Here is a 20291-nt window from a genome sequence, read left to right as displayed (position 1 = left end):
GATGACTTAGAAACTTGATATTTGGCATCAAGGTAGACTATTAGGTGTATATAGAGGGAAAAATCTGAAAACTGGAAATTATTGATATTTTGATGGAAAAAAATAATTAATACTTATAGACCAAAAACCTAACCCCTGTTCTAGATCACTTAGAAACTTGATATTTGGCATCAAGGTAGACTATTTGGTATATATAGAGGAAAAAATCTGAAAACTGGAAATTATTGATATTTCGATGAAAAAAAAAATTAATACTCATAGACCAAAAACCTAACCCACTTCTAGATGACTTAGAAACTTGATATTTGGCATCAAGGTAGACTATTAGGTTTGTATAGAGGGAAAAATCTGAAAACGGGAAATTATTGATATTTAGATGTAAAAAAATTAATTAGGTAATACTTATAGACCAAAAAGCTAACCCACTTCTAGATCACTTAGAAACTTGATATTTGGCATGAAGGTAGACTGTTAGGCGTATAAAAAAGAAAAAATCTGAAAACTGAAACTTTTTAACAATTGACCGCGCGTTAGCGAGGGTCTCCTTTTCAGCTTAGGCAAACTGCTTTTATGATGAATATTACCTACTATAGTAATTAATAATTAATAAAAAAAACCTAATAAATTTCTGTACAAAAAGTAATGATATCCCAACAAAAACATAAATGTGAAATGAGAGCCAAGTTCAATATTAAGAATATGTGTCGTTGTTGACTCGCTGACAAAAGAATTGAGATCTATATGGGTGCCAAGTTCTGTGTTGTGTAGAAAATCCTGAAATTATAAAGGATTTGTCTTGGCTAGTTTTTACGTATAGGCTACTTTTCTAAAATTTGGTTTGTTGGTAAAAACTAGCCAAGTCAGATCCTTTATAATTTCAGGATTTTCTACACAACACAGAACTTGGCACCCATATAGATCTCAATTCTTTTGTCAGCGAGTCAACAACGACACATATTCTTAATATTGAACTTGGCTCTCATTTCACATTTATGTTTTTGTTGGGATATCTTACACATTAAGATTCTATCTTTGAAGTCATGTTTAACAAAGTTTTGTGCGGTACACTAAAAATGTGCCGTACTTGTTAAGCCACTGTTTTAAACAAGTACCACTTACCTATTAGGTATATAATAATTTAATTTGTGTGTTCTCTCATATTTGTTACCGCTAGCCGATAAGAAAATTGCTTTATTTCTTACACGAAGGCGCTCTGTCAGTCAGTCTGCGGTGATAATTGATGTTTCGATGCGGTTAATGTTATTAACCTTGAAATTATGGATTAAGTCATTAGAGAGATCAATGTATCATGCGAGACGAGCCGGCGCGGTGGTAACAAACATGCCAATATGGATGAGGTTAGTTGTAGGTATTTAGCTAACGGTGCTTTCAGATCTAAGCTTAATCAGGGACCGGGAAATCGATTAAATTTTACTTAAAAATTTGAATCAAACGCACAAATAAATATACCGCGTGAAACTAAGTAGCAGCGTATAGGACTATATAGGTATAGATAATAGCACAAAATTATAATCCAATTCGAAGAAGATCTAGTCAACTTAAATATTTTACGCAGTCTTGGCATTCTTTGCACTTCTTCCTGGTGTTGTCCCGGCTTTTTGTCACAGCTCAAGGGAGCCTGGGGTCCGCTTGGCAACTAATCCCATGAATTGCTATTAAAAACAAACTTTGCACTAATAAAAACAAATAGGCTAAAATATTTATAACCAATCGAGTAATACTAACGGTCAGGAGCTTCGCGTCAATAGCACCTAGGTTTGTCACTCTACATCTACAGTCAATGCTAGAATGCAGGAAAAACGGCCATGCGCTCTATACTTATTATGTAAAATTGTAAAAAATACAGTGCAGTAATGTAACGATTACAACACCCGCGGCTTTCTAGTGCATGCGCATAAACAATGCGAGCTGATCAGAATTCTGCGGATGCCATGCACCACCATGCGAGTGGCAAGTTTAATATGAAAGGGACAAGTCAAATAACAGACAGACAGCTAGACTCCATACAGTCCATACAACGAAGTTGCCACGAAAGGTTTTAGTGTCCTACCTACTTACTAAAATACACATTAACTGAAATTGAAGTAATCTTAAGTTCTGATGTGTATTTAAGAGAACTCTAGAACTTGTTATCGAATTAAGAATATTCATTTACAAAAATGGCCATTCGCTAAAACGATACTATCTATTCTTAAGTACTCTAGAATCCCTAGATCATAATAAAGTGCCGGTAACCTACTCTTATTATTAACTTATCTGTTAAAGCTGATAAAAAATAATTATTTAAAAATCAACAACTCTCTATTTAGATACCTTCATATGAATTTGAACGGCTGCATATAATAACCATTAATCAATTATGTAGGTAAGGTATAGGTACATTTATGACATTTTATGCAATTTAAGAAAAATATTCTGATATGTAACATACATGTGTATGTAGAGCTAGACAGATGGTATGCAAATAAACGTTGTGTATCCTTAGAATAGGTAGGTATGTAGTCGTATAAACACAACGCTGTATATATATTTAGCTCACTGTCGCTATTGTCACTGTGCATCGGACACATTACAGAACCGTCCTAATACATAGACGCCCTGTCATTACGCCGGGAAAGTGACACACTACAATTTAATTACCCATTCATGGTGCGCATTCCTCATTGTCATGCTGTATTAGCATGCAGAGATCTAATCTGCAACTGTCACACACCTGTTGACATTAGGTCTCATGTAAGTTAAGTACAGTGCGCTTTTCGAATGCTGGGTTAATCTGTTGTTGTGTTTACTGTTCCTAGGGATAGGCTGCACTGACACCTTTATGGTAAAAATAAAAACAGATCTCAACGCGTCATTGCACTACGTGCATTCTACATCAAAGTCTGGTGTGGTAGGTCAAGTACTTTTATCTTGTAGTTAAATTCTACCAGTCTTAGGCCTTATTTCAAACTTACTCCATAAGTACCTACATGGTGACGTTTAATCCTATATCAAGATTTTACAACTAGCAATGCATAGGCACCAGTTTAAATATAATTTGATCTGAGATCGACGCCAAACATTTTTTGCCTGTTTTGGAAAGAAATAAGCAGAATATTTTACTAGGTAGGTAAAATCATTGGGTTAAGTTAAGGGAAGGCGGTTTGCTTAGAGGTAGTAAGTGGTCCTATAGGTATCCCCTCCATGAAAGTTCGTAAATCGTATCGAATAGATACCTACGTAATACATGTCGACTACCGTAGGCTCAAAGGGCTTAACATACAAAACGCGATTTTTCAGGAGAGACAAAAAACAGTTTTGTTTTGAGAAAAAAAATCATAACTTTTTTGTTTGTTTGAATAAACTGATGCCTGTATGTGGCTTATTCTTAACTTTTTGAGAGCTTTAAACTGATTGCTTGAACTTATATTACAATGCTTATTTACGAAAAAAGCATGTCCGTTACGCCAAAAAACACGACTGTTTTTAAGAAGGGCGTCCCTTACGCCTCTTTTTTATAGTTTATCTTATTAGAAAAAGGGCGTAATGTACAGAAAAAATAACTGATTTATTACCATTTGGCGTAAATCCAACAATTTCGTTGCAATATTGGCAATGTATATGTATATGTAATTTTATAGTGTAAGTGTAACATAGCATGTATAATATTAAACATTACTTATAAGCGCCTTGGTTCATCAGACTGTAAGCTTATTCGTGAATAAATAAATAAAACGTTAAACTTGCATTTAAGGAACTCTATACTTCTAAGTACTATAATTTACAATATTTGTTTCAAAAACTTATGGAGATGTATTCACTGTTAAGTTTTATTCCCCATTTTTGTTATATTGGTTACTTAAACTTGGAAAAGGTCGTTTTTTTTTAGCCACAAAACCAATATTTACTTTTTTTTATTTGTTTATATTATTTGAACAGAATCACTGCTGTCCTACCATCTATATTTTTTATGTATATCATAACAATTTATAACAATTACTTTTACTATAGAAAGTATGTATGCGTTATTTCTGTTTCAAATCTTAATTTGAGCATACATTTTACTTTCACACACTATAATACTATTAGGTACAATAGTAGTTTTGATATTTTGGATGTCTGTTTAGGAAAACTTACTGAATATGCGATTATTTATGACATAACATCAGAGTAAGTAGTAAAAAAGGCATATGGCCAGGCCTACGTACTTCTATGGATGTAAATCCAAACGTTATAGACAATAACTTTTATAAGGTTAATCCTATAAATAAGGGTTTAATTTAAACAAAAAAGTATTAATATTACGTCTAATCATAATTGCAAATGGCCCAGTCACATACAAAACTAAAAGTTATCAGTCTAACCTTAATTAATCGCCATAAATATCATTTGAATATAGTCATGTTTTATTATTTTCATAAAACTGATGAAAAAGTTACCCACTAGTTCAGTATAAATTGTCAAATTTTAGTAACCCTATGAATAAAGCATTAATGAGCACATGAGCAGGTAATGCAAGTACCTACTAATAAAAAAAATTACAAGGAAAGAACTGGGTCATCCCACTTATATACAAAAAAGCAACAATTATAAACTCGAAATTTTACATAGTATGTTGGCGTATCTCTTACATTGAATTCTCAAACATTCGTATAAATATCCATTAGTTGTGGGCGTAACGTACATTTAGCACTCAAAAATCTACTGCAAATAGGCGTAACTGATAAAAAACTAGCACAGATTTAGTAAAATTTCCGATGCAAAAGGGCGTATCGTACAAAAAGTTGGGAGTTACGCCAAAATGTCTCACAACATTTTTTTGAATTGGCAGATACGGCAAAATGCGTTGGAAAATTGTGTTCAAGCATTGATTTTTCTACCATTCGATAGAAAAAAAAAACTGAGTATAACTGCATTCATAACTCATTTTCGCCATTTTGTCCCTTACCTACGCCCTTTGAGCCTACGGTAGTCGATGTGTAAATGCCGTTACATTTGTAAATGAGAATAAGTTTAGTTAAGTATCTATTCACTAGTATATATGTAGGTATTGTCTACAAGTTTATTGGCTTATCTCAGAGCAAATTAGTTTGGTATCCGGTTACATAACAAATGAACTGTGAGAAACTGACGAGAAATCAATCAGGACTATTATTTACAATGTTTGTAAAGTCTATCACCTTAGGCGACCCCGTATACTGATCTCTAGCTGCGCGTAGTTGTAATGAATCAGAGTGTCTAGTAACACTAGGGGCGAAAGTAAAGATATAATGATTTATGAATGAACTGGTCTCCGTCAACGCATAGTTGTTACGAATCAGGGAGTCAAGTTACACTAGGGTCGAGAGTGCAGATATAATAATGTTTTATGAATGAGGTGGCAGGGCTATGTTTGTTCGTATGTAGAGCACGAGATTAGGTACGGGCGTACATTTCCTATGTTTATTGCGCTATTTTGATTGCGGAACAAACGAAACGTGTTTGACCGTTAGTAAGTAGGGCTAACGCCGGGCTAATCAACAGTAAATAGTACTTAGCATGACATTTGCTTAGATAAGACATGGGTTCGTTATCTATCATGACAAAAGTAAACTTTGCATAGTTCACAGTTTGCAGTGCTCAATTAGATATTGCAAGTTTTAATGAAGTAAGTGAAATTCCACGACGTGTCCACGACAATTACTTATATGTGTGGTATCATCAAGCCAAGTAGGTACATAGATAGTTTTAACAGTGGAACCTATTTTTATTGAATTTAGGCTTGCTAGATTAAATGTAAAAGTTGAGTCTGCAAAAATAGTCTCCCATTTTTTTACCTACATTTTTATATTATTATCAATACCGACAGTTCATCTGTCAATGTAACATAGGAACGTATACAGGGTGATTCACCTAAATACGACGGTGATCGATCAATTATCAGTTACTGAGTGTGCAGGATTAATCCTGCTCACGTCTCCTGAATGTATACATATTTGATTTACCAACAGATTTTTTATTGAGTATGATATTTAACGTCTTTAAACCTCAAACTTAGACAAGTTAAACAGTTTAAAGCTATAAGAATAAATTGAATCATTAAAATACTGTTAACCCTGTTAACCTTTTCGACGCCGTGTCAAACACAAAAGCTGTCATTCGGACGCCACGTCACCGAAGTGTAAAACTGAAATTGAACTAACATATTTAGGTACATATGCACGTAGGTCTATGTTAATCTGTGGTCTGTGACGGATTAATCCGTCGTTGGCGTCGAAAAGTTTAAACACACTGTTCAAACTAATTGCGAAAAGTTCACTCAAAAAAGTTCCCCACACGTGAGGCAAGACAAGAACCCGATACCTCCATAAAAGAGAGTTAAGCGATAGAAAAACATCGAAATTGCCATTAAGAGGCCATCGGCTCCAAATGACGTAACCCTAAACTGTTGCCAACTTTGTACCTACGATTACGCAAAGGATCGTAGTGATCCGCGAAATTAAAATGGCCATTTAATGTAATCATAATTTACTATCACGGTCTAATTAGAAGTCTGCAATCAAAGTTAGGTGCAAATATTATATATAAAGATACTTACGCGTTCTATTGAAAAATGTGAGGAATGTGTGCTTACACAAATAGAATTATGTAACTGTTACATGTAATTTGTTATGTTTAACAATTTATACGCGCGGTGTCAAAACCGTTCTTGTAAATAAATAAATAAATGAATGTATATGTATAAGGGTACTTGTACGTGTTAAGACAACAACTGCAAAAAAGGACCTCAAGCTAACGTTGCACATACTTTGCAGTGCAATACACGTTACATTATGTTTATGTATTTTGTTTATGGAGAGTTAGCTTAGACTTTATGGCAAATCTCGTGTTATTGATAAACTGCCAAAAATCAATATATAATTGCAGCACATCTGTTAAATCGATAATAAGTATTTTGTAAACATGCGAACGTGCACAACATATTAATTAATGCCCAATACTTAGATGACACCCTGCTGTCACCTTCATTGCTAATAAGGACAATTATGTTAGTTTAAAGATGACATATGTATGTACCTACTGGGACAGTGACGAATACTCTGACGCCTACTTTACCTGTACCTACTCAGTATTGTTTTTCCATGTTAGTCCCTGAGAATTCAAACAAAGACAACGATCGTGATCCGGCTACGTCTTAGACTACGAGATCGCTGAGTTAAGCATCTATGGAACACATTTCCATGCTTCCAGTCCATTAAAATTCTCTACCCTTCCCTGCTATTTCCTTGGCTTATCGCTCATCGCCAAGCCGACCAGTTTAAGGGCGATTACAAGATCCGTGACATTCAGAGATCCTGCGTATACTGGTTTTCTCAGGCCATTACCCTGATTAACGATGGGATGAACATCTTATATCCTAGCTGAATAGATGCATTGTGCCCTAAGGAATGCATTATCACGATCTTATTGAGTGCGCATGCCAACAAAACTGTTAGTTTGGGCTCACGACTATTCGTGAGCCCAAACTAACAGTTTTGTTATAACACATAAGTTGGGTCTATACCCAGGAATGCTCCTTTCAAGTCCTTTCGATAAAAAGGTTTTATTGAACAATAAGCTATTGTCATATTTTTTGATCAGCAGTGATGACTTCGAGAATTAACGCATAGGTATAAGCGTTTTGTTGAAATTCATCTAGTACCTTGAATGCATCAATGATACTTAAAAAACCTGTGAAGTATTTGTAATCACGAAGTCTCATCTTTTAAATAAACACCACTCAATAAACTTGTAACAAGTTTAAAAATAATGTCGAGATGAACATTACTTTATTTAAGCCTCCTATAAAGCAATTTAATCTTATAGTCGTAAATTATTGTATAGTAATAAAAGCACTGATTTGCACATTGAATGCTGAGAAATTTGTACATATATATCGATATTATCGAATAATGTTTATATAGGGAAGATGAATTTTCCTCTCCTCTCCCATATAGCTGCTAGCGCACTCAGGAGGCCTCGGCGCATACCGGGGGATACCGCGGCATGCCGGCGCCTACCGCTGCGGTATCCTCTATCGTGCTCCTCGATGCCGCGGAGTAACAATCCTCCGTGGTGATGCTCCGAGGTCGGTCTCAAAGCATTTAAATTTATACTTACCTGAATGTAATTGAAATAGGGAAGAATATACATCGATAATTTAAAGTGATCTGCACTGCGCTCCGCCAGTTTGCGCAGGCCTTTATTCTACTTTGTCCCTTGCAAGAAATACATGCTAATTAGTAACTAGTCTAATTACCTACTATTTTTAAAACGATGCAAAAAAGTGCCACTGCACATTAACTAACAAATTAAGTCAAGTTGCATGTCATTAGAGCTACGAGCTTAACCACATCGCTTATTGAAACAACGTTCAAGCATCATTTAGCAGTGCTAAAGAGTCGCTAAAGACCACTGCAATTAGTCAAAAGGCATTATTAGCCTGGTCCAGGCCTGTTATTAAAAAACACCGAACGCACCATCTCAGTTTAACCAGTGTAAGTGTGATTTTAATTTCCAAAAATGTACCTAATTGTTATGATGGTAGAGGTCAGATGGTAGTTGCGTGAATTAGGTGACAGTGCATCGGAAATACTGGGTTGTCATTAATATTGTTTGACTAGACTCAGGTGAAATAATGTAAGTGCGTCTGCATCAGATTACGCACAGTTGTTATGGACCTCTAGCTCTCATTACGCTGGTCCTCACACAAAATCTACGTTTTTGACTGGACGACAACCTTTGACCTACTTCACGAGGCTCATTAAGGTAATGAACTTAATTACTTTACCACTAATTTTACCGTTATAGTAAAAAAAAAGTGGAAAATATAAATAAAATAGTTAATAGGTAAATGTAAACAAAAGAAAAGAATGCTGCGATGTGGTGAAATAGTTTTTAGGATCCCGTAGGTATACGTAGGTAAAGGTAAAAACGTACTAGAGTCAGACCGTGAAAAGTCTGCAGCGATTTTGATAGCCCACGCAGTGCAAGTGTCATTTTAAACGTCAAACTTCTATGAAGGCTTGCTGGCAACCCCAGGCTAGCATACACAAAGTACTAGGAGCTCTACGACTTTTTATTCGAAATCAATATGTAAAATCATATAATAAACAGTGTTGGTGTATTCAAAAGTTTCAATAGCCAAAGGACTTCAATTTAATAATGATTAAACATCTAGCTGAGACGGATTAACATCAAAATTATATCCCGGTAAGAATCATCATATGACCGTTTCACTTCGAAGTTTGACAACAAATCTTACGTATGTGCCATACTCGTTTCTGATTGGACGACGCATTTGACAGGCGTGCAGTACTACCAACCGCAAAAGCAAAATTAATAATACCAGTAGAAAAAAAAAACAGTGTTCGTTCAGAAACTGCGAATCGATTATAGGCATCGATTCTACACTCGATTTAATAATTGACGCAAAATAAAAATGAATTGTTCCGAATGTGGTTTAATTATCGCCGACAACTCGGAATTATTAAGTTGTATATCATGTAAAGAAAACTATCATTATAAATGTCTGAATATTACCACAGCCGTTTTTATGAGAGCAAACTATGAAATTAAACGCGACTGGCGCTGCTCCATCTGCACAAATGTCACATCCCGACGCAAAAATAATATCATTCCGGTGCACAATCAACTGGATAATACATTCCTGAATGAAACAAACATGTCTATAGATCAATTATCATTATCACATATGGACCAAACCAACCTTACCCACTCAGGCGACACTCAGAACTTCCAACTGTCCCAACGGCGCTTTCAAAATTCCTGCATCATGACCAGCGACAGCTTAGAACAAATCGGCGCTCTATTAGATGTTAAGCTTAGAAATAACAACATTTCAATTATAAATGAACTGAAGGGGATAATTATATCAGAAATAAACACTACAATCAGTCAGCTCAAGCACGAATTCAACCAACAGAGCTCACAGCTTACTAGTCGCCAAGATCTTCTAGAACTGCAATTGCAAGAAACAACCGCTCAAATTGATATGTTAAAACAGGAAAATAAAGTAATTAAAACACAGCTACAAGATTTACAAACACGTCTGGATCAAACGATTAATGTAAATTATAATAACAATCACAGGACAATCGTTTTATACGGCTTGGATGAGTTTTATAATGAAAACGAGGATGACATATGTAACCGACTCAATAACATGTTTTACGACTTCTTAAATGTTAACAGAAACGGGTTTATTGAAAGTGTAAAGCGAATCGGAAAACGAGGAAGCCGTCGTCCTCTTGTCATCGAGCTGATTAGCAGACGCATGAAAAATTACATCATGAAAAATTCTAGCGCATTTAGAAATACAGGATATTCTATTTCGGAAGTCCTAGATGGACACGCCCTAAAGTATAGACAACAACTAAAAGACTGTCTCCGCAATGCCCGCGAAAGCGGAAAATACGCTGTCATCCGCAATAATAAACTATTTATTGATGGTAAAGAATTCATACCTCCAGTGCAATTAACAGCAACACCTACGACGCTCAACCACATAATTCAACCTTCGTTAGTCAAACGCCCATCGGAAGAGGAATATATCATAATTCATCAGACGTCTGAGCTAGAAGGAAACGTAGAACACAGTACTATCACAGTTCACCACACACCTGTAGGAGAGGACAGCACAGAACACATTTCGGTCAACAATCAAGCAAACAATCAGGGCGCAACCGGCGGAAACGATAATCTTTTTCGTGTATAACACTGTATATATACTCCATCAAAATATAAACGGCCTTATAAATAAGGCGGATATGTTAACTGTTCATTTACAATCATTAATGGAATCGAAAAGGCTTGTAGACGTACTATGCATTAAGACTGAACATAATATGAAATCTGGTGACGAGGTACATCTCGCTGTTTGTAATTATCAATTAGCTGCACATTACTCAAGACATAACAGGAATGGAGGGTCATGCATACTAGTTAGAAATACCCATAAATATGTAGTTTTACCAGATATTGCCCAAGCCTCCATCTCAAATATTATTGAATGTTCGGGTATAGAACTAGTAGAACATAAGATCATAGTAATTTGTGTATATAGAATACCTAATAATAATTTGTCAAGATTAGACGTTTTTCTGAATAAATTACATAATATTCTAACCAAAGTTTGTTACAAAAACAAAAAAGTAATCGTCTGTGGCGATTTTAATATAGATCTGTTACAAAGAACGAAACACTCTATTTTATTTAAAAGCCTCATAGAGAGCTTCAATCTTAAAATAGGAGTACTAGAGCCGACACGTCTTGGTAGTAACACCTGTATAGATAATATTCTACACAATGTACCCGGAAGTAAAACAGAGGTGTTAGAATTGGCTATTTCTGATCACACAGCACAGTTAATGCGATGCCCGGTCAAAAAAACATGTAGGTTTTCTCACTGGTATGTTGTGAAAAGAGATTATAGCGAGGAAAATATGTCTAAGTTTGTAGACTGCTTAGAAAAACTCAGTTTTAATGACGTTTATATGACAGATGATCCCAACATAGCATTTAATTATTTCATGGACGAATTCACTCTATTTTATAATATGTGTTTTCCTTTCAAAAAAATTAAAGTAACTTCGCACAATCGCCCTAGATAGATAAGTAAAGGTATAAAAAAATGTTGTAAAAAAAAGCGAGATCTCCTCTGGAAATATAGATTGCAACCAGACATAAACAATAAAAATAACTTTCAGCGTTACTCCCGTCGTTTGAAGAACATCATATTGTTAACACAAAAATCGCAAAACGACCATTACATAAATAATTCTGCAAATAAATCAAAAGCAACCTGGCACATTATCAACAACCCTAAAACGAGACGCCCAAAAGAGACTATCGAAAAGATAAAAGTTGACGGCAAAGTTATCACAAATCCGAAAGATCTAGCTGAAGCGTTTAATAGTAATTTTATCAAGCAAACATCTTTGAATAGTAATAATGACAATAACAATAAAGATGACAATGACAACAACAAGTGAAATATGCATAAGACGCGAGTTGGCACAGTGGCTGTTAACAGCCACTGGGTAGAAAGCGGCGCACACCTCTCGACACCCCTGAGCCGCTCACACCGGTGTTGCCCTTGAGCCATCCTAGATGTCGCTTTTTGTGGGGGCCCATCTTGTGAGGGCGAGTCACCGTCTGCCGGAAATAAAATTGCATACCGTTTTATTAGGCAGGCGTCCGGTTTTTTACCCCATAGCTCAGTTCTTAGTCCATCGCTTTCACCCAATAACCTAGTTCATTTTAGATTCCATCAACTCTCAATAGTCCTTACACCCTGGCGGGTGCTGCCTCTGCGTGTGTCCCATGACACGGGCAAGGGCAGCCTCCGCTCGGTGTACCCCTTACATTTCATTAAAGTGTCAAAAGGGCCTCTACGTGTTGGCTTCGGCTCCGCGCACGCCTCCCAAAGGTCCGGAACACCATTGTTCCGTGATGGGAAAGAAATATAATAGCAAAATTAATAATACAATGACATTTAATTCAATTAATTCAATATTCATGGCACCAACAACATGCGATGACATCCGTATTATTATAGATTCATTAAAAAATACACATAGTACAGGAATCGATGGACTATCAACCAAGGTCATTAAAAGAGCAAAGCATATTATTTCGAAACCTTTGACTTTCATAATAAACTTATGCATTGAAAAGGGAGTATTTCCAGACCGGCTGAAAACATCTATCATTAAACCCCTCTATAAGAAAGGTGATAAACTGGATATGAATAATTATCGACCGATAGCGTTATTACCAATATTTTCAAAAGTTTTTGAAAAAGTTATTTATAATAATATTAGCTCGTACTTTGAAAAGAATGACTTATTTGCCAAAGAACAGAAAGGGTTTCGTAAAAACAAATCAATAAATATGGCTATATATGAATTACTACAGACAATCATGGCAAAAGTAGACAAAGTAATACCGGTATGCGCAGTATACATGGATATGACGAAGGCTTTTGACTTCGTCGACCATGAATTATTGTTAAATAAGCTATACAGATATGGTATACGAGGTAACGCCCACGATTTGATTAAATCCTATTTAAGAAATCGGAAACAAATTACTCAAGTGAACAGGATATGCTTAGACAGTAAAACTGAATTCACGTTCTCATCTGATATACAAGAAATAATACACGGGGTACCACAGGGTAGCGTTTTAGGTCCTTTACTGTTCAACGTATATATTAATGACCTCCCACTTGCCGTTGAATATCCTATGATACTCTTTGCTGATGACAGCACAGTAATTATCTCAGGAGAAGATTCAGATTTAGAGACATACCAATTGAACATTAATAGAACGCTTGATCGAATAATTGAATGGATGGACAAAAACAATTTAAAAATTAATTTATCTAAAACAAAAATAATGAATTTAAAGCAAAGAGTTAATAAGACAAGTGATCTAAATATTAATTATAAGAATACACAGATTGACGAAACTGAAATGACGCGCTTCTTAGGATTACATTTAGACAGTAAATTGACATGGAAAAATCAAATCGATATAGTATGTAGTAAACTAGACCAATACTCCTACGCTTTATATAACTTAAGGAAAGTAGCTAATCAGGCAACTGTGCTTACAGCGTATCACGCATATGTAACGTCCACTTTACGGTATGGAGTTATATTCTGGGGAAACTCCACAGATAGAGAAAGAGCATTCAGATCACAAAAGAAATGTCTTAGAGCAGCATGTTATGAAAAATCTTTAGAGTCTTGTAAACCCCTGTACACAAAACATCAAATACTAACTTTGCCTTGCCTTTTCATCTATGAAGTAGCTATACACGTGAAACTAAACATAGGTCAATTTACAAAACTTAATAGCATTAGACATCAAGGAGAAATATACGCAAAACCATTCAAACTGGCCTTACTTTCCAAAAGTGTATTCGGAATGGCACCTAAATTATATAATAACCTCCCAAAACCCATCTTAAACTGTAATAATCTACAACATTTTAAGAAAATTTTGCATGACTTTTTATCAAAAAAAGCCTACTACTCCATTCAAGAGTACCTCTGTGACAAATCTTAACATTATCGCCGTAATTAATATTAGATATGAGACCGCTTCTGTTAAATCATAAATTTGTAAATAATATTGTAATTTGCATTTGCATGACTTATGTTTTAAGTAGTAGTAAGTAGTTATAAGTGTGACTGTTTGTACGCCTTTTGGCAAGACCATGGTGATTCCATATTAAATCATGTTCCATCATTGTATATACCCATGTTCTACAGACAATAAACGAATTATGAATTATGAATTATGAATTATTATAAATTATGACGTATAAATAACACTTACACTGCGTGGGCTATCAAATCCGCTGCAGACTTTTCTTGGTGCGACTCTAGTGCTCGACATGCTAATGCCCAATAATAGATGACACCTTGCTGTCATCTCTATTGACAATGACTTAAGTTTCAAGATGACATGTACTGGGACCGCGTCGAGCACCAGTACGTTTATACCTTACACAGTAAATCAATTTATTTTGGTCATCATTATTTTATCCCAAAGTCCACATTAGCTCTCAAACCCGCAAGTAAACGCGCTGGAATCCTATTTACGAAGAAATCTGTCAGTTCTCTTTGATCTGGTAAAATTATATCTTTCAATTTTCATAAATATTTCGCTTATTTTATCTGGTTATGGGTTATGAGTATGATTTTATGTCTGTGGCAGTGTGGCCTGAATTCTCTTATAGCGTTTTGAGCCTTTTAATTCACCAAATTGTAAGTCAATTTAATTATTAACCGATTTTGATAAAATTTCATATGAAGACAATTCATCACCCATGCAGTCGAAGTCAGGGGCAGAAGCTGGTGATAAAGTAAAATTAAACATATCTATGGCTGGCGCATATTAAATGGATTTTTTTTTATTTACATCCTCTTAAAAGTGGGTTTTCTATATTAATAAAAATATAGATTTTTATTGAATAGGTTGGTACTTACAAGGTAAGATTGTATAAGTTACATTAAAAGGTGTAGGTAAGTAAAACTATTTTCGCTTCTTATCACAATTGGTTAAATAACACCAAGGGTCACGGTTTATTTTGGGGCTGACGTTTGATTTCTATTTTTAACACCATTGTCACGCATGTTTGCGCATTATTATTTTCGACTATGGCCTTACCCGCGCTTTGGCATGAAGTAAGGATTGACCTACTTTCTACGCAAGGATACATTCACACGCAAGGAAACGAGGCACTATATGTACATTTATTTCAATTATCCGCGACATTTTGATAGCCTCTATCTATACTCGCATTTGATTTGGCGCATTAGAAATACAGTCTGTCCATTAGGTACGAGTATTAGGTTATTGGCTTTGTTCGATTCCAAACTTGCGTTTACTTTAACTCATGCGGTTGGCTTTAATTGGTTTGAACGGCACGTGCAAGTAAATAATTAAATCTCCGACTGAAAAACTTATATTTAACATTTCAGGTTCGTTAACTAAGTGGAATGAAAATTTTCTGCAAACAATTTTGGGAAAAAATATTTGTATCTAGGTAATCCGTATTAACATATATACGGACTACACACTATATGTATCAGTAATTAGAATATTACGTTTAAGTAATGACTATATTTACATTATTGCCACTGCAGTGATTAGAATTAATTGAAATAAAAATAATAAGAAAACGAAAATGGATCGCGGGGATGACAATATACTCGTAAGTATGTAATGTCATTCTTGCTGATAGTATCTATTCCGCAAGAAGTAGATACTAAAACCTACTATACCGCAATCTTTCGGCATGTATTAGGTGCCTACATTATACTCTTTATCGCGGGAAATACACATCACCTCTGAACTCTGAAATGGTGGTGATATATTGCACGACCATTTTGTGACCTTTTAAAAAAACCGGGCAAGTGCGAGTAGGACTCGCGCACGAAGGGTTCCGTACCATAATGCAAAAAACGGCAAAATCTTTATTTTATTCTGTTTTTAGTACCTATTTGTTGTTATAGCGGCAACAGAAATACATCATCTGTGAAAATTTCAACTGTCTTGTCTATCACGGTTCGTGAGATACAGCCTGGTGACAGACGGACGGACGGACGGACGAACGGACGGACGGACGGACAGACGGACAGACGGACAGACGGACAGCGGAGTCTTAGTAATAGGGTCCCGTTTTACCATTTGGGTACGGAACCCTAAAAAGAAATGGTATGTATTCATAACACGCTATAATCATAAAAGTGGAGCCAGATGGTGTTTTGTTTGGGAAACCCTAAGTTTGGGCTTGTATGATTGATTTACACGAGTCCAATAAGTAGGTACTTTATGGGGGCGTAAGTAAAGTACAAATTGGGCCATTTTTTTATTATAAACGTTTTTTCCTCACATTTTCATAAATGTGATAAAGATTGAGCTCCTTTTTTCCAATTTTACCGTAGATGTCTTAAACAATCTCCATACACACGTTAGTCCCCGTTTTCCTCTCTGAAGTATATTATATGCGAAATATGTTTACCACACGCTTCGTTTGGTTTAGTTCGATTATTATTATTAATAATTAAAAGTGTTAAAATTATTATTATTAATAACAAATTCCATACAAAATTTTAAAAGCTCTAAGCACACAGCTGTGCTGAGCGGTGCCTTATAGTTTTACCTCAAATTGCGTAGAAATACCTAAACTTAATTTGTAACGGATAATATGGGCCTAATTTTATATGGCTGTTATACATATGTTGTGTTGTAGGTAGTTAATTAGAGGAATGTGTACGAGTATAACGATGGGTTTCCATAAATAACAATTCCATAACAGGATACAATTGCTGATTTTTAAGTCGTGCTACACGAGTTAGTCATGCAAGATGGATAAACATACATACTTACCTATTTGAGTACTGGTTACTCAATTTGAGTTAGTTTCGAAGGTGTAAATTTAATATAAAATTAATCTAGTGGTCTGTAAAAAAAATCGTAACTGTCGGTCTATATTATTGGTAATATAAAATTAATCTATGTAAAACTACTTAAAGATTTGATGTGTAGGTAATTTTTATCACAATGTTATTTGTTGTTTAATGTTTGTAATATGGTCACACATTTCCGTGGTCTCTTGACGAGGAATTATATTAGGTAAGTACCTAATACACATATTATTTGCCCGACCAAATAAATCATTAGCAACAGTCGATATAGAAGAGGTAGTTGAATTGATTGATTGAACTTGACATCAAAAACAGGGTTTAACTATTTCATTTTTTTTTTGTCGTTAAACACGAGTTTAGCATGTCTATAACATCAGATAACCGAATTAATCATTTTTATTTGTCAGCATTAACCCCATAACGTTTTGCACGAACTGTAATCAAAGGCCCTATTGCGAAAAATAAAAATCTAAATTTCCGTTATCTTCCTCTCTATCGCTCTTGCATATTCGAGCGATAGAGAGACAGAAACGAAATTTTCGCGGTACTCCCTCTGTTTTCTTCAAATGTGGCTTTCCATCAGAGAAGGGTCCTTATGCTTACTCTTCCGTGCTGGAGAGCCCCAAATATTAGAGGTCGCCGTCCGTTGCACGGTCCTGTAGCAAATACGATTTTCAGAAGCATGGAGACTCTTCCACACGTAGGTAGGTACTCTCGCACAGGATTTTATATCGATCGTCTTCATCGAGTTCGATTAAAGTAAAGTAGTCGATAAAATTAAAGTAGGTTTAAGATACCTTTTTCTTTAATTTTAGCAGCATGTTTTGAATAGGGAAAATACTGAGAACAAAACCTACTACTTTACCTACTTAAGAAAAATTTTGTGCATGCACGTTTGTAAACATATGTAAACACAACTTATTTATGTTTATATAAATGAAATGGCGAATATTTCATGTTATGTAAATTAAATATTCATCGTCAACAATTTTTACGTCTTATTTGCTCATGTTATGTAACACTAATATGTATATCTAAGATAAGAGTATTATTATAGCGATTCGTTCTATAACTTGCGGTTGTGGCATACCGCAAACCTAATTTAGTTTTGAAAATAGGTACCTAAAAACCGAACTTATTAACTATGTACTTAACTTACGATATGAACATAATAATTGCTTAATACATACTTACATCAGGCGGGTCGTGGATTTGTTTTGTTTGCCACTGAGTGTTATATTATTTATTGAAGGTCTCTCGAATAGTTAAGTCTGAACCTAACAGAAATGAACCTAATACCTTACCTACCTAACAGAATTTTGAAACCGGCTTGTTTTGTTTACCCAGCGCTGATAAGCCATAATAATCTCTTTAAATAGTGAATAGAATCAGGCGTTACTTTGCGGAAATCCATACTAATTAAAACCAAAATATTACTTTGCTAATCCGCGAAAAGATAACGTGCTAGTCAATCAGTGCTAACCCGTAATCTCTTTGCCTATTTATTATTTCAAACTTGTGGCGAACTACAAGATAGAATAATATGTGTCTACTAAAACCTGAAAATCGAACTTGTAAAATAACCTAAAATACTTACATTTGGCGTAGAAACGAACTTTCTTCTAAATGTGAAAGAACTACGGTTTAATCACCCGCGAAAATGCAAGAATTGGAATTAATACTGTATTTACATGTAAATTATACATCCGAACGTATATTTTTATTTTTAACTACTGAATCATGCTATATTTTCAACAATTTTTGCTACATATTTGAATTAATGAACAGTCAAAAGTTAGCCGGTATTTATTCTGGCGCGCTTTTCGAAATTCGAACATACAAGCGTGCTTCCCGCCTCACGTGAGTCGGCGGACTGGCTAGTTGGAGGTAAAATCAGCGGTCGCAGATATCGGAACGCACTGGCTTTATCCAACCGAATGGAACAAACACCTCTTTTTAGCAATATTAGTAATAGCGATACGACTCCGAGCCGCCACATGGTTGTAAGTAATTCACTTTCTAGCCAGAAGGCGTGACTGTCAGTGTACCGACGTTGATACAAAATGCTAAGATAGATTGATTGCCTGAATTCAAGTTACTTAAAGATTCTAAGACCTTATTAAATTAAATATGAGTTTACCATCAACTTGACATGTATACTTTTATCTTAAAGAACTCATTTCTGCTTCGCTTATATTATTGGGAGAGAGGTCAGTTATTCTGTGGATAATGTGGTTCATACCTTATTATAGTGATGAGTATGGAGTAATTCTCCCTGTTCATGAGCTCCAAGCGTAGCTGCCAGCTCTATCAGATCATATGCCACCACCTGTGTAGAAAATAGATTTATGACCATGGGTCACTAAATTATCCCTAGCCTGTTTCATATTATAACACATATATAATATCTCAAGGCAAATGTAGAACATTGTAACATGTAGGTATATGTAGGGATAGATAGCCAGAAATTCATATTCATAGTAAGATACCACATTGTCCCGCAGGACTCAAATATACATATATAGGTATGCAAGTCTGCATAAGATAGTCACAATTCTCTATGTCTCAGAAAGTCTCATAAGTTAAACCTTTGCACCAGATAAGGGGTGCTGTGACCTGGTCGCAACCAGTCACATCTATATACGGATCTGACGGCACACAGTTCTATCTGTGTCGCAACCTAGCCGCGCTAGCCGCTACCAGTCGGATCCACAGCCCTAAGGTATATATATGTATCCCAGTCGCAACCAGATACATCTATATCGATCCCTTGGCACACTTAAGGAGTGTTCGCATGCCTAGCCGCGCTAGTCGCTAACCATTCAGATCCACAACGTATATGTATCCTGGCCTCAACCAGATACATCTATATATTGGCATTAGTTGGGGGTGTACTTGTCCCTCGTGAAGGGATAGTGGTGCTTAGTCGCAACTAAGCACCCCAAGCCTATTGGTAAACTTTTAGACCATTCTCTATATAAGGCAAGGCACAAGCCGGCAGACGCATCTCCGACCTGTCCTGAACATATGCAAGTACACCCTCTGCCAGTAACACAGCTATATAAATAAATATATGAAAATATGTGCATGGGACTAACCAGTCCTCTTTTAAATACATATACTTAGCTTTGAAAGACGATGGTCTCGCTGTACTAAGCTGGCGTCCAGCACACGTACCACTTTATACAAACCACTTTATATTAAGGACTTTTATTTAATGAATCAATCATAAGTTTACAAACTAACTCGCAACTTTCATACGAGCGAAAAAAGGAAGTGTGGTTTTCTTACCATAGACAATATAGA

At 35.5% G+C, this 20291-nt stretch overlaps 1 protein-coding gene across 1 annotated transcript in view; it reads right to left on the bottom strand.

The window, feature by feature from the left end:
* LOC134796197 (beta-glucuronidase) overlaps window positions 1-19014 on the bottom strand; it is a 53151-nt gene extending 34137 nt beyond the window's left edge. The window contains exon 1 of the mRNA XM_063768221.1: window positions 18583-19014. The gene's annotated coding sequence lies outside the window, so the exon portion shown is untranslated. The remainder of the gene's footprint in view (window positions 1-18582) is intronic.
* Window positions 19015-20291: the final 1277 nt, after the last annotated feature.

The sequence above is a fragment of the Cydia splendana genome, chromosome 13, assembly GCF_910591565.1.
Source record: "Cydia splendana chromosome 13, ilCydSple1.2, whole genome shotgun sequence".
NCBI lineage: Eukaryota > Metazoa > Arthropoda > Insecta > Lepidoptera > Tortricidae > Cydia > Cydia splendana.
The sequence above is the reverse complement of the archived record's forward strand: the minus strand, read 5'-3'. Positions and strand labels throughout refer to the sequence as shown.